The following is a 17,637-nucleotide window of genomic DNA, read 5'->3' as shown; positions in this document are numbered from 1 at the left end:
AAGTAGACTATTAAAAGATTAGAATCCTATAGTCATGATATCTAGATGGGCAGTACACTAAAAATAATAGAAGCAATTGACCAACAGAATTTTTGAAGTCCTATAGGCATGGTATCTAGGTTAACAAAGCATATGTTATACATCCTATAGGCGTGTTGTCTAAATGTACTGTAGCAACATAGAAAATGAGTATGGTAGATACTTAGACTAACGTGTTTTAAAAGTGTACAAGTGAGGTGTGCATGATTCCTATAGGCATAATTTCTATTAGTGTGCAACATACCGAACGAAATAACAAATAAGGCATGCTAAAATAGCAAATATAACACATAGAACCTATAGGCATGTTTTCTACCCTTTCACATAGATATTAGAATACCCCACCCCATTTTAATTAATCTTCCCATTATTCGTTATTACAAATTATTACAGGCCCAAATAATGAGTACAATTACATAAAGGAGCAACTGCAGGCCTGGGAATAGGCCCAAACAAAGTAACCCAATATTGACTGGGTCTTCAACAAGCTTTCTCTCACATGAATAGCAGGCCCAAATCCAAACGCATCTCAAACAGGATACTATGCCCATTGTGCATAGCCCGAGGCCATACATGAACTCATGCCAAGCCCAAAAAATACGAATTGACCACTTAAACCAATTAATGAACCACACATGAGAATAAATTAAACACCCCTGAAGTAATTCCTCATAGAGACAGGATTATATGACACTTAGCAAGATTCACATAAACATATAGGCATTTCAGAAAGCAAGAGTGACAGGATTGATTAGGCAAAGAACATGAGAACTAGGAGAATCAATAGGGCTTAATCTTCAACAAGGGGGTTTTACATAGAAGACAACATAGGTTTATCCATGAGCCATTATTCAACAAAAGAATAGGGGTAACATGCGGCAACCAGTCAAACACTAGAAAACTTCATAGGCATATTTACTTAGGGTGAACACATACAATGCCAAGTTTCAAAAACCAAGCTTAAAGCATGATCTAGAACTAGTTGAGGAGACTTTAACTACCAGACTTATTATGAGAACATGGCAGAGTCATAGACAAGAACAAGTGGGATATAATAGAATTACTTACATGAGAGCCTATTGAGAGTAGCATAGAATAACAGAGTCATGAGCAAAGACTTAATGTGATATAACCTTAACATGCTAAGTATCAGTCAATACCAGGAGTACTTATGGTAAACAAGCAACATGTCAATTTCAGATTAACAGGGCAAGCAAGTATCAAACTTTGTACAAGTTGGCCACACATATGAGAAAGCCCAGGCATGAGGTTTACCCTAAGGTCTCAAACAGTACTAAAGAGCACATGATTTCATAAGTCAAAGCATATATTAGAACTTAAATGGTATCGAAACAAGCCTTAGCTAATCAATGCAATCTCATGAACTTAGCAGGTTGGACAAGAATGACTCAACAAATTGATTTATCGTAAAGATACAAGACAAGGCAGGGAACACACATTAGTATACAAGTAGCAGGAAAGCATGTTTAGGCTAATAATATGATCAAGAGTTAACTCTAGAAAAGTATTAAGTTAGATATTAATGATTCAACAAGAATCAGAACAGGTTTTGGGCATGACTCGACTCTTCACAAGAGTAAAGAACAAGGCAAGAAGCTAAACTCAGAACAAGCAACAGTAATAAGCAGTCGAACACACACACTAGAGCAAACATGCTTAAAAAAACACAATCAAGGCAACAAATAGGCAAATTCGATTACTAGAAGGTATAGAGCCTCAAGAAGAGCTTCAGAATATATAATAGCATGTTGATTCATAAGAATCTCAGAGACATAGATATGCAAAACAAGAACTCAAATGAAAGAGAATGAGATTGCAAAGGTTATAGGCACTTACCAGTTATAGATTAATGAACAAGTAAACATGAGGAATAATTTCAGTAATACTCCATTGTCAATAGAAAAATGAAATAGTAAAACCCAGGAATCTCAGTGTGTCAGCGTTCCCAAGGGTTTCGAATGAACCCCGGGAAGTGCTCACACTGAGAAAGATTCGATAATCGAATTTCGGTGGCCATGGCTTTCAGGCGGCCAAGAAATTGAGCCTCAGAGTAGTACAAGATGAGTAAGGATAAGAACGTAGTAGTAATGTTTTCAATCCTTAAGGACTCCTTCAGAGAATTAGGGGAGGGGTTTATATAGTGGCAAAATTTAACACACAAACAAGGAAAAACAGTCATTTAAACATAAAAAGGAAAGAATAACATGCAAAATCGATTCAGAATCAATTTAGGAGGAATCAGGCAAACCTTAGTTCAAAAATAGTAAAATATCTCACTGAATCGGACCCATATGTCTTGGTAGTGAGTGTATTGGGTCAGAAACATGAAGATAGTACAGAATCGGAGTTGAACGAACACCAATGACTCAACTTCCATAAATAATCGAGTACCAAATATTTGTAATGTTTAGGAGATAGTAAGAATCTTCGTGTGTGCAAGAAAGAAAAAGAATCATGGAAGATTTCCATGTGATATCGGATTGGGACTGAGATTTGAGTAAGGGAGGCTAGGGTTTCGTTTAGAGAAGAGAGGACGAGAGGATTTTAGGGCGGCGGTCTCAAGGAAATGGGTGTTTTGTTTTTAGCAATTTATACTACTAGGCGAGTTCCCTAGTAGCAATATTATTAATAATAAAAGAAAAAAAATCACAACGGAAGAGTACAAGTAAGGAGGGTTTATAACACAGAGTTTATGATAATCACAGAGCTTATAACATACTCTGTGATGATATTACAAATGACGATACATTGCCTCTCTTTCTTCAACCTTGTGTACTCTTCAATTTGTAGATCCTTGGATTCTTTTTCAAACTCTTCAATATGTATTCAAAATTCATGATTTCTTTTTGGAACGGTTGGAACTCGTAGACGTGGTTGCGACAGCCACTTTTTGTTTTGCAACTCTCATTGGGAGTTGCCTAATGACAACTCCTTCTTTCATATTAGGTTTAACAATGGAAACTTGATATTGAATATTTGTATTGATGTTCTTACCTGAAGATAGCAGCAAGGGGGTCCTAAGTTTTTTAGCCTAAAGGATCACCTCATGCAATATAAATAATATTTCACAACTCCCTTAAGGTAGGGGTTTCTCATATTATTCAACAAGCACAGACTATCATCTCCTACTACCCAATTACTATGTTGAGGTTGTTACTTAAAGGCGCTCTAATTCAATTCTAAATCATACCTTATACGTGCACTACCCGTCCCATACCGGTGGTCCAGGAGGCTTTGAACCTACTATTAGCTGGTTCTAGACTCAGCTTAGGTTGCTCAAAATGATAAAACTAGGCGACATTCGAAACAGATAGGACTTCACCTAAAGACAATTAAAGGCCCAAGTTAGCCTCCACACATAAATAATAAATGCACGCAGTCCGTTTAGGCAGTACATATTCTAGGGAGTTAGACACATTAGAGTTGTTAGATCCTATAGGCATAATTTCTAGGAGATTCTATTTCCAGCATTGTACAAGCAGCGTATAGGCTGGTTAAAACATCGCAAGTCCTATAGGCATGAGTTACCAGATTACTAATGTTAATTTTATAAGCGTGCACCTTAGGCAGACGTTAATGTCCTATAGGCATGGTTTCTAACAGTTGCATAATTAGGCAGTGAGACAATTGTGAGAGTCTAGTACTAACAACGTTGTTTTCATAAACAGTTCTTATGCGTGGGACAACATCATATAGGCAGAATTTCTAACAATTGACAATTAGGCTTGATTTTATAATACTTTATTCCTATAGACATATCATTTAGGCGGGGAAGTGTAATTAAAACAATAGAAATAGTCGATTAAAGATTAGAAACCTATAGTCATGATATCTAGATGAGCATTACACTAGAAGTAGTAGAAGCAATTGACCAATTGATTGTTTGAAGTCCTATGGACATGATATCTACGTTAACAAAAGCATATAATATACATCATATAGGCATGTTGTCTAAATGTACAGTAGTAACATTGAAATGAGTATGGTAGATACTTAGACTAACGTGTATGAACAGTGTACAAGTGAGGTGTGCATGATTCCTATAGGCATGATTTCGATTAGTGTGCAACATACCAAACGGAATAACAAACAAGGCATGTTGAACGAAATAGTAAATATTACAACAGAGACCCTATAGGCATGTTTTCCACACGTTCATGCAAATATTAGGATACCCCAGCACCTTTTCATTAATCTCCCCATTATTCGTTATTACCAATTATTACATGTTAAATGACAAGAGAAGAACCAGACATAATATTATAGAATCGAGAGGATTACAGGCCCAATAAATAGAGCAGACTCAAGAGGAGCTAACCCAACACTGCATGGGCCTTCAACAGACTCTCTTTTATTCGACTAGTAGGCGCAAATCCAAACACTTCTCAAAATAGGAGAGTATGTCCATTTGCATAACCAAAAGCCGCACATAGACTCATTTCCATCCCAATAATGACAATATTGACCACTCTACTAAAACAATTAATGGACCACACATGGAAATCAACTAAATAGTTTTAAAGCAACACCTTATAGAGACATGATTGTGTGACATTTAGCAAAATTCATGAACACATGGTCATTTAGAAGCAAGAGTGACAGATTTGATTAAGTAAGGAACATGAACTAGGAGAATCAATAGATTCAATTTCAACATGGTAAATTTGACATGGAAAATTAATGGTATGGGTTAAATCATTAAGTAGGTTAGGACATGCTAAATATAGGAATAACATCATGAGAGTTGAGGAAACACGCCACTTAGAGTTAACAAGGTAAGCATACACAAGATGTACATATTAAGCTGTCCAAAGTGGGTCTAGGGTAGAGCATAGTTCAAAATTAGTCCAAAGGGATTTTAAAACTATGAATCTAAGTTAGGAAGGTCTGATAGAGCCATAGTCAGAGGAGCACAGTTACACATAGTAAGCAAGTAGACATGCATAATCTATAGCAGCTAATAAGAATCTTAATTGTGTTAAGTACAACACAGAGATTCCCAAGTTCAAAATTATCATGGTAGAAGAGATTGCCAACTTAGGGTCAAGCAGAGCAGTCAGCTTTCAAAACATAAATCAGTCGACTAGGCATAATACAGAAAAAATCAAGTGTATTAGAATTCAACTGGGAACTTAGGCAATACTAAAGAGCACAGAGTTTGCTAAACACCACATTACAATTCTTAAAGTCACGTGTTTGATTAAATCAAAGATTTATGTAAATAAGGACAACAGTAAAGCCTATACAAAGGATTCAGAAACCAATTAAGACAAAGTTTAGGCAGACAATAATCCCCTGTAGTTTCAAGGAAAACATTCAAATTGAGAAAGTATTAAACAGTCAATATGAGGCAGCATGCATTTATCAACATAACAACTTCAAATAGGTGTCATGATCCAGAGAACCTTCTAATCAAGATAACCTACTCGAATCCCGATGAAGAATTACAAGAGGAAGATCAAACAAAGTTGACATAGCATCATATTGGCTTTAAAAGCACACATAACAGGGATATTCAGAAGCATGAACACAAGTTGGGAGGAAACATAACTGAGGGAGCTTCAGTACTTACCAGTTTGCAAGAAAATGAATAAAGAACGAGAAAGTCAAAATCTCAGGAATAGCAGCAATTGCAGGAGAGTAATGAAAAATCCCATACCTCCAGTGCTTCAGAGTTCATAAGAGCCTCGAAACGGATCCCGAGCAGTGCTTGCACTGGAGGAAAAGATTCCATATCGGGGCCGGATTCTGAGAGGATTTGAGGGTATGGCGGCTAGGGTTTCTCAAAGAGGAGTGGAATGGAGAGGCTTCATAGGTGGTTGTTTAGGTGGGAATGTCCCTAGGGTTTAGGTTAAGGGGATATAAGGAAAGGGGGAAGGTTATTGTGGGTCGTTGATCATCTGAGATCAACGACCATGATTAAAGGGAAGTGGGGTGGGTCAGGAGATGGGTATAGGATAGTGGGCTGCTGGTGCTGGGTTAAAGGGTATTGGCCAAAGGTTTTTGGTCCAAAAATTAGCCCTATATTGGGCTAATAATTAAATACACAACAATTGTTTAAAATATAGTTTATAAAAATAATAAATAGATAATAAAATATTACTTGTGCAATAAAATGGTTGAAAATAATAACTTAACAATATAAAAATATTATTTTAGCATGAATAATGTAATAAATATAATTATGTATAAAATATAGTTTATTATTGCAAAATTATATGAATGGCTCAAAAGATACAAATATAATTATATGAAATGAAGTAAAATATTATAAAATATATATGTAGATATAAATAATAAATTTTGATGATTAAATCATCCCAAAATAATTTAAGTAGTAATTAATACATATTCAAGTAAGTTAAATGAAAGAAAAATCAATTTGAAAGCTTTAAAAATTATGAAATATTATAGAAAATATTTGTATAACTCTTGTAAATAAAGTAATGATGCAAAATGATATTTGAAAGTATATATACTATTTGAAAAAATATGAGGAAAAAATTGGGTATCAACACCCGGGGGTGATACCACGTCACCCTTTTCCATATAGGCCTGACAACACAACATAATTGAAGATCATTAATTCAACCTTATCCCATAAACCTTGGAATCCAATTTCCAACATCCAAAATATCTTTTCAAGACCCGAATCTCACATCTACACGTTGTATGAGTCTTAACAAGTTGTGTCAAGCCATAGCCAAAACCCATGATGTAATTACATGATATACCACGCAACTTGCATACTCTTAACAATAATTCCCGGTCACAGTAACTACTCAAAACAAACCTAGTACCAGTATTAAACCCCATACCAAATAAAACCTCATTCCAAAATCTTCGTATACTGCCGATAATAAAAGAAACCTACAGAAACTCATAACCACTCATCAGATCTACAAGTCATGGAGCTCTCTCGCCCCAACCAGAACCATAATCACTTTCTAATCTAACTTTCGATATTATCCTCCCAAATATACCGTGATCAAATCCGATAGTACCCATTTTAGGCCCAATGACCTTATATTATCAAACACAACTATATTGCAGACACATCACACCAATGTAACTTAAGCCACAAACTGCGCAATCCGTGCACCCAAAAATGGAAAATATCTCAAAGAAGAGAATCGTTTCGCAAGTTCAACAAGTACCACCACAACCACAATGCTATGAGCTCATCATACATAGTAGAACCAAAACAAATGAATCTAATAACGGTAACCAGCTCTCCTAGAGATAACATTAACATCAACCGCACAGAAAACTCACATGTTATAGCATCAATATCTAGACCCACACGGACAACTCAAGTGTCAATAATATCAGTGTATGGATCGGCACGGAAAACTAACGTGCCAATAATATAATCCGCCTGGCATGGTCACAGGACTCCAGTCCAAGCATATCATACAAGAGAAATCAAACAAGTACACATGAATATGATAAATGAAATAAGATTCTTATGATCCTGGACAGTTATAAATACCACGCGCAAGTGCAAATTGTGAGATCACGGGTCAAATCGGCAAGTTATCACAGAAATAGTAACTACCAAGTTTATTTAGGGAATTAGCCTCTTTGTATCCTCAAGTATAGCCTAGATAGTTCTCAATAAAGGTACGAATACGGGAAATGTTATAACTGTAAGCTTAACAGTCAACTCTAGGCATATCATAGCCTAAGCATTTTCCCGAGCATGAATAATTGCCCCGGTGCTCGCACATGAGCTCAAACCCCACACATATGCACACTTATAGCACGTAGCTATCGCAAATAACTCATGCAACTAGCGCCTCCACCGAGTTTAAATAAAATACTAATCTCAAACAGGTCGCAACCCCGAAACAATATGATTATGATAACTCCCAGTCTCCAAATTCATAGGACACATGAATCACCATAACAGATCCCAACTCCATCACTCGAATGTCTAATACATCTCGCATGCACGATCATCCCACGAGGAATACTTCTATAATTCTTTCGTGTCACATAGCAAATATTTGAATATCGGCAATCTATCAACCAGGTGGGTACCGCAATACCAACGAAACATCTGCAAGTCAAAACATAATGAGCCTTCTGAAATGCGCACCTATCTCTGGAAATACCAAGTAGTAATAGTATTCATCTAGTCATCTAAAACTGCCCATGTTGTTTAAGAATTCATGACCATCCCTTCAAAACTGAATCATATACTTGCACATGCAAATCCCAATCTCACTCCACGCGCCGCCTCTATTAGGCCATTACATGAAAACACGAGAATCTCATTACTAACTCTAAGTCACAAGCACACTACATACTCAATTGGCCAGGAACCTTTCACATGATCCCATCCAGTAGAAATCACAATACACAACATGCGCCTCACACCGGTAGGAAATATCCATCTCAATCCGTGGTAGAAACCAGGCTTGAAGTTCCTCTAACTCAACTAATCCACGAAGTTCGCCAAACCCAAGAGTATTGCGACAAAACACCCGTAAAGCCTTACCTCATCATAAGAACCAAAGGAACCTAGCATACCATTACAGTATTAAGCCATCCTACTACCCAATCATCCCATTTCCTCCGAGTTTCTTTCGAATTGCCTTCAAGTTGATACTTCTCTTTGTCAGAACCTCACGATCCTTACCCAAAGCTCACTACAAGACATCCTAACATAAAACTACACCGCCCTAAGGCCCATAAGCCGTTGTATTCTTCTTAAGCATCCTCATAAGTACCACAACCGAGACACCCACTTTGAAGAGACTTTCCGTGAATTTAAAATTGTTCCATTTTCCTTTCTTATACTGAAATATAGAATCCATAGTCATACAGAATTACCACATATACATTTTGAATCCATTAGAACCCTCTCGAGAGTCATCCGCTCTGCTCAAATCTAAATTGCACCGCCCAAACAGGCCGAAATACACGTGACCCATTAGCAGAACTACACTCAAAGAAGTAACCATGCCTTAACACCACCGATCAAATACATACTCCGTGCGTACTACATCTTTCACAAATAACAACTCACTCATCCCTATGATTTTCATATACTCATAAAGTGCAATATAACCCGTATCCAAGAATTTTCTTACTCGAGTCATCCTCGATCTCAACCTCCGAAAGTCATAACGGATCCACAATCACTACTAGAAATTAGGTAAAAATCGTCCAAATAAACCGACCAAAGTAGGTTAGTAATGGCAAATAACCGTCCAAAATGCGACCATTAACGTGTGGTAGGTATTTTTAAGGTTAGAAGGGCATATCGACCAAAGTTGGTCAGAAACTATCGACCAACTTTGGTCGGTCAATTAAATTCAAAAAAAACAATTGTCGAAAAAACTTACCAAAGTTGGTTAGTTTTTTCCGACCAAAATCGGTCGGTATTTTAATTAAGTAATTAAAAATTGCACTATCTGGGAATGAAACCGGGGTTTGTACTATGGCAGGATACTATTCTACCACTAGACCATTGGTGCATTTTATTTTAAGACTGTCTTTTATTTCATTTATACTCTTTAATTGTATTTTTGCATGAAAATAACCGACCAATGTCGATCGGTTTTATTAAAAAAAGAAAATTATCGACCGAATTAGGTCGGTTTTTTAAAATAATCGGCCGAATTAACCGACTGATTGCGGTCGGTTTTTTTAATTTTAATTTTAATTTATTTTAAATAAAAAACCGACCAAAGCGGTTTCTTGAAAAATTAATTTCACGGGACTCAAAAATAGTTTCCTACATTTTTGCGCCAAAGAAAACCGACCAAAGTTGGTTGGTTTCGTAAAAACAAATTAAAAATAAAATATTTTGAAAAACCTTTTTGGCTGGTTTTTTGACCGACCAAAATTGGGCGGTAGACCGCGATCGGTTTTTGCCGAATTTCTAGTAGTGAATTATGCCTCAGACCCAAAACTAGAATTTAACACATAACCAGGAAGTCAAATCGTTAGTTGCAGGCTCCCCCACTTGGCTCAAAGCCATAGAATAAACATTCGGTGACTCTCAATACCCATACTCTATTATTCGCGTACTACCACAGTGATAGTCAACCAAATTCTTTACAAGCTCATGCAACACAAACAATATAGTACCACAAATCATCTGCTAAGCTCGCCTTCATTCTCTTGACGGTCAGGTCAACTTTCTCAACAGTCCAAACTCAAATCTCAACACATATACCCTGCTGGTAGAAAAGAAACCCTCCACACAACATTATAGGGATCACACATCCGTAAATTACCCCGCAGGTAATAACCCGCCTACCTAGCCTCAAACAGGCATCTTTCTATACATGTTACAGCCACAACTACTATGTAATCACTTAACCTTCCTATGTTTGAATTCATCAAAAAGACATGAAAAATCTACCTAGCTCCACAATTAAACAACATGAAAGATCCGTCAACACACCCATAACTTGAGACTATACGTCAAATTGAGGCATACATCAAGCACCCAATAGCCCTTTTTACATTTCAAGCAAACTCTTTCACATTCAAACCATCTAAACACATCCCGCAGTCACATCATACTCATCATATAGCCATTCAACCGCTCATCGAGCCACATATTCCACTCATAGGGACACTATCGGACATATAAGTCCAAATGCATATACTCACACCAATGAAACTACCGAGCCTCAGCTGCGGTCTGAACCTAGCCTCAAGTCCTCCAGACGGCCCATCACTAAAACATAGAAAACACATCTCATACCTCATTTATAGAATCACAATTCGTCGATGCAAAATTGATACCAAGTGCTCACATACGCATATGAGTGAGTGGAATGAAATTCAAAGATATACGCTTCAATCTTAATCAATGTCGCACGATAAGGAAAGAAAAGATGAGACGTTTTATCCTAAATGCCTTGTAACCTCTCAAAGATAAGTATAGACGTCATCATACTGATCCGCAAGACTCTACTAGGCTCTTGCTCATGACTCGTATAACGTATGAACCTAGAGATCTGATACCAATTTGTCATGACCTAAAATCCAACTAGTCGTGATGGAATCTAACCCAACCCGTTATGTAAGCCCATTAACAACAATCCAATTGAATGTGACAAATAAATAATAAAATAACTAAACCTTTATAAACTTTCCAAGGACTAGTAGTACAAATCATGAGCTTGTAAGATTCAGAATTTACAAAGCTGGTGTGAAATAAAAATACATCATCTATTTGAAATATATATGAACAGATTAATAATACTAAAGCTACCTAGAACAAGAGGCAGTTGTGACAGGATCGCAGGTACATCCTCAATGCTAGCTCCCGCCATACAAAACAACATCAGCATCCCAAAATTTGCACGCAAGGTGCAGAAGTGTACTATGAGTACAACCTACCCCATTTACTCAATAAGTAGCAAACCTAACCTTAGGTTAAAAGTAGTGACGAGCTGGGACAAAGGTCAGAGTCCAACACCAATAACAAGCAATAGTTCATAACCATATAATGAAAGTAACACAAGTAGTAACTCAACAATAAAGTGCTCATCTCGTTCACAGTTCCAGAAAATAGACATTTGCTTTTCAAGTATAACAGTAAAACTCAAATCTTTTGTCAAAATCACCAAAATATGAGAATTTTTGAAAACTGTAATTGTTCCCAAAACATTTCTTCCACAATAAGAAATTTCATTATCAAATGGCATGAGAAAAAATGCATCTCGATGCATCTATGTCAAGTGTGCATGTCAAATGCAATACAACATATTGATAAAACTATATGCATACTCTCAGAGTATCAATTCACTCAATCCTCCCAGTCACTCAATACTCACAGTCACTCATGCCTCAGTCACTCAATCCTCCCAAATCACTCAGCACTCGCACTCAGTAGGTACTTGCGCTCATTGGGGGTGTGCAGACTCTGAAGGGGCTCCTTCAACCCAAGCGCTATAATAAGCCAATCTGGCCTGCTGTGGCGTGCAGTCCGATCCCAATAATAAAGCCTATAAGGCCTACTGCGGCATGCAGCCCGATCTATATATAAAGTCAATATGGTTTGCTGCGGCGTGCAACCTGATCCCATAAATATCCTCACAATCAGGCCCTCGGCCTCACTGAGTCATCAATCTCTTTAGTTTCTGGGGCTCAAAAATGTCATGAAAATCACGCCAAAAATGATGATGTGATGTATCAATAAATAGCAACAGAGACTGAGATATGATATGAAATGAATGAACATGATTGAGTATGAAATTATAATTTAAACAAATAATTCAACAGCAATACGACCTCTCTAGGTCTCAATAATACTTGCATATAGCCTCAACATGATTTTTAACATGATTCTCGGCTCAATTTCTTTAACACATAAAAGTACATGGATAATGCCAAGGTTATTTGACTACACAATTCTACATAATCAATTACGTCACAATTTCTACGGTGCACGCCCATACGCCCGTCACCTAACATGTGCGTCACCTCCAAACAAATCACATAACATGTATAATCAAGGTTCATACCCTCAGCTCCATGTTTTGAAGTGTTACTTACCTCGAACAAGCCACATCCAATATCGAGCACGCTAAACAATGCTCCATGAATTCCACTTTGCGCGTATCAACCTCCAAATGCCTTCATATCTCCTCAATTCAAAGCCAACGATCCGAAACTAGTCAAACAATATGCAAATTAATCAAAATATACTCCAATGCATACAATTTAACAATTTATAAAAATTTCCTAACTTTGCTCGAACTGTCAACCAAAAGTCAATAGTGGGGCTCACTTCTCGTAACCCAACAAAACTCATAAAATCCGACAAGCCATTCAATTTCAAGTCCAGCCATACTAATTTCACTCAAATCCGACTCTGAATTGATGTTCAAAGCTCAAAATTTCATTTTATGGAATTATAGAAAATTCCTCCAATTTCTCTTTAAAAATCAATAATCCAACGCCGAAAACGAACATTAATTCAGAAAATATAATCACAAGTGAGTCAAGAATACTTACCCCAAGTCCTGCAGAAAATACCCTCTCCAAGGTCGCCCAAACCGAGCTCCAAAATCCAAAAATGAGGAAAAACCTCATGACCCACGATTTTATCTTCTGCTGAGGCCTTTTCGTTTCTGTGAATAACTGAGCTGCTTCTGCGACGTGAAGCCCGCTTCTGCGGAAACGGCTGGTCCAGTACTCCTCGCACCTGCAGAAGAATTTCCGCTTCTGCGCAATCTCAAGTGAGAGACCAAGGTCCGCTTCTGCGAAGCTCTCCGCGCCTGTGCTCCAGATCATCGCACCTGCGATGACGCAGGTGCGCCATTTTTCTCCCTTCTGCGACCCCAGTGGAAGCCTCCAGTTCCGTTTCTGTGCATCATTCCTTGCACCTGCTACCATCGCACTTGCACCCGGTGGTTCGAAGGTGTGACCACACCAGAACTAGCAGCCTTAGCCAATTGCAACATGCGACGAAATGATCTGAACCTCGTCCGAAACTCATCCGAGCCACTTGGGACCCCGTCCGAATATACCAACAAGTCCCATAACATAATACGGACTTACTCGAGGCCTCAAATCACACATAATAATATCAAAACGACAAATCGTACCACAATTCAAACTTAATGAACTTTAAATTTTCAACTTCCAAATCTCGTGCCGAAACATATCAAATCAACCAGGTACGAACCCAAATTTTGCGTACAAATCACAAATGACATAACGAAGCTACTAAAATTTTTGGAACCAAAATTCGAACTCGATATCATCAAAGTCAACTTCAGGTCAAACTTATGAACATTTCAAACCTTCAAATTTTCAACTTTCATCGATTAGAGCCGAAACCTTCTAGAAATATCCAAATGAAATTTCGGGCATACGCCCGAGTCCAAAATTACCATTCGAACCTAACGGAATCATCAAAACTCCGATCCGAGGTCGAATACTGAAAAGCCAAACTTGATCAACTCTTCCAACTTAAAGCTTCAAACATGAACTTCATCCTTCCAACAAAATTCTGAAATAGCTGAAAACTAAAACCGATGATTCACACATGTCATAACACATCATAGGAAGCTATTCAAGACTTCAAATAGTTGAAAGGAGCATAAATGTTCAAAATGACATGTCGGATCGTTACAAATTTGGAGATGATCCAAACATGAAAGTTGTAGCCATTGGTGTCTAGTCTTCAAAATGTCAAACCATTTATCATTTGGGGTTTTGTACAAAAGGTTATGACCATTATACTAGAGTTTGTGTGGAAGAGTTGGGCAGCTTGTTCTTCGCGTTCGCGATTGGTTTCACGCTATCGCGAAGGGCAATTTTGAGCTGAGAAAAATTTGTGCTTAGCGATCATGAAGCATTTTCCGCGATCGCGAAGAGTAAATACCTGGGCAGAAGCTATATTTCGGGGTTTTGGTCGTTTTATTCGCATTTTTTGGATTTTGGAGCTCGATTTGGACGACTTTGGAGATGCGTTTCACCACATGGATTGGGTTAAGTATTCTTGACTCGTTTATGATTATATTTCATAAAGTATTCTTCATTTTCGACATATGATTATTGATTTTTCAAGAGAAATCGGAGGAATTTTCTATAATTCCATAAAATAAATTTTTGAATTTTGAACATCGATTTGGAGTCGAATTTTAGTAAATTAGTATGGATGGACGTGTAATTGAATGGGTTTTCGGATTTTGTAACTTTCGTGGGATTCTGAGGTGTGTGCCCCCTGTTGACTTTTGGTTGACTTTTCGAGCGGAGTTGGAAATTTTTATAGATTGTTAAATATTAAGCATTGGAGTATATTTTTATTAATTTGCACATTGTTTGACTAGTTTCGGATCGTTTGGCTTTGAACTGAGGAGATAGGAAGGCGTTCGAAGGTTGATACACGCATAATGGAATTTCCGGAGTATTTTTTAGCTTGCTAGCCATGGGATTCGGCTTGTTCGAGGTAAGTAACACTTTTAAACTTGGAGATGAGGGTATGAACCCCTGATTATACGTGTTATGTGATTGGTTTGGGGGTGACGCACATGTTAGGTGACCGGCGTGTGGGCGTGCACCGTAAAAATTGTGACTCGATCGATTCTGTAGAGTTGTACAGTCAAATAATCTTGTCATTATCCATGTATTTTCATGTGTTAAACAAACTGAGCGATGACTCATGTTAGAAATCATGTTTAGGCTATATGCCGTCACGACCCCAGTTTCCCTCTGTAGGATGACGTGATGGAACATAGTCTCTAAGATTAGGTAATCCTAATAACTTGCGGGATAACTGAATATAAAACTGAACTCAAATCTCAACATATGAAATATAAACAAGAACGATTTAAATAACTACAACTCCCAAAACCCGGTAGGAATAAGTCATAAGCTTCTAAGAGAAAATACTAAGTGTCCCTATACATCAGAGTCCAAAAAGAATGAGGAAAACTACATAATAAAGATAGAGGGGGACTCCGAGGTCTACGAACGTTGGTAAATATACCTTGAAGTCTCCGCATACGGTCCATCTCACTAGTATCTGGCCTGGTAGGAAGAACCTGGATCTGCACAAAAAGATGTGCAGAAATGTAGTATGAATACACCACAACGGTACCTAGTAAGTGACAAGCCTAACCTCGATAGAGTAGTGACGAGGTCAGGTCAGGGCCCTACTAGAAATAAAGGAAACAAGGAAGAAAATATAATAATATAATGAAATGACTAAGAAATGAACAACGAGAAATTTCAGAAAGGTAACAGCACAACAAATAAAGGTACCGCCTCGTAATCCCAAAAGTAAATATGCAAACAGGGGGATCTCCTGAGGTACCGCCTCGTAGTCCCAAAAGTAAATATGCAAACAGGGGGATCTCCTGAGGTACCGCCTCGTAGTCCCAAAAGTAAATATGCAACTCATAAATTATGGAACAACGAATTTACGGCAAGGAATACTATAGTTAAAGACCGAATACAATAATCAAGGAAACAGGTAATTCAACTAAGCATGTTACATGAATTTCAAGTAAAGGTTAAGACACGTAGACATGTGATACTAGGCTAAACATGACAGCTGCACATGCTAAGGCAACCCAGTTAAGGAATTTAAAAGAAGTCTACTCAGCAAGAATCGGGATTTCCACAATTAGCCCGTGTACGCATTCGTCACCTCGCGTACACGGCGCTCACATATAACGAATTGTTACAACAATACCAAATCCTAAGGGGATTTCCCCGACACAAGGTTAGACAAGTCACTTACCTCAAAGCTCGTTCAATCAATCGATAAGGATGTCTTTCCCTCGATTTTCCGACTCCAAATGGCCCAAATCTAGCCAAAACAAAATTACATACCATGAATACAACTACAAGAAACTAATTTAATTATTAAATCTATGACTTTCGCAAAGAATCGAAAAATTGCTCCAAAAAGTCGACTCGGGCCCACATCTCGGAATTGGGTAAAAGTCACAAAATACGAATACACATTCGACCACGAGTCCAACCATATCAATTTTACCAAATTCCGATATCAACTCGACCCTCAAATCCTCAAATCAAACTCACCAAATCCCTAGCCTCAAACTCCCAAATTCTACCTTAAATACACACAAACTAGGTGGAAAAATCAATGGGGAAATAAGGTTATTGATCAAAAATGAGTACAAGAGACTTACCTCAAGAAATACCTCGAAAATGCTCTCAAAAATCTCCAAGACCAGAGCTCAAAATGTTTAAAATGAAGCAAAATCGAGAACCCTTGTATTTAAGTGTTCTGTCCAGCATTTATGCTTCTGTGGAAACTTAGCCGCATCTGCGGCGTCGCAAAAGCGACAACTTATCCGCTTCTACGGTTTCCCTTGCTCCTGTGGTCTCCCCGTCCGCTCCTGCGGACTCGCTTCTGCGGGACTCCCAGCCACTTCTACGGTCCCAGCTTCCTTGCTAATTTTCGCTTCTGCGGTTCAAAGCCCGCTTCTGCGGGTGCGCATCTACACAAACTCGTCCGCTTCTGCGAACAGGCCTCCCAAGCACTCGTCCGCTTCTTCGATCACTCTTCCGCAGAAGCGACTCCGCTTCTGCGGCCTTCATACCGCACCTGCGACCACAGGCCATCTCCCCCAGTTCTGCTTCTGTACCCAAATGCTCGCTTCTACGAGCTCGCACATGCGGTCAATCTTGCGCAGGTGTGATTACACCAGAATTGGTGCCTTTAGCTATTCTCACAAATCCAATTTTGATTCGTTAACCATCCAGAATCCACCCGAGGCCCCCGGGACCTCAACCAAACTTACCAACAAGTCCTAAAATATCATACGGACTTAGTCGAGCCTTTAGATCACATCAAACAACGCTAAAAATACGAATTGCACATCGATTCAAGCCTAATGAACTTTAAACCTTCAAACTTCTACATCCGACGTTGAAACCTATCAAATCAAGTGCGATTGGCCTTAAATTTTGCACACAAGTCATAATTGACATTACGGACCTACTCCAACTTCCGAAATCAGAATCTGGCCCCGATATCAAAAAGTTCACTCCCGGTCAAACTTCCCAAAAATTACCCAATTTTTTAACTTTCGCCAATAGACGCTAAAATGACCTACGGACCTC

Source organism: Nicotiana tomentosiformis, chromosome 10, assembly GCF_000390325.3.
Source record: "Nicotiana tomentosiformis chromosome 10, ASM39032v3, whole genome shotgun sequence".
Classification (NCBI taxonomy): Eukaryota; Viridiplantae; Streptophyta; class Magnoliopsida; order Solanales; family Solanaceae; genus Nicotiana; species Nicotiana tomentosiformis.
Note: the sequence above shows the minus strand (reverse complement) of the source record.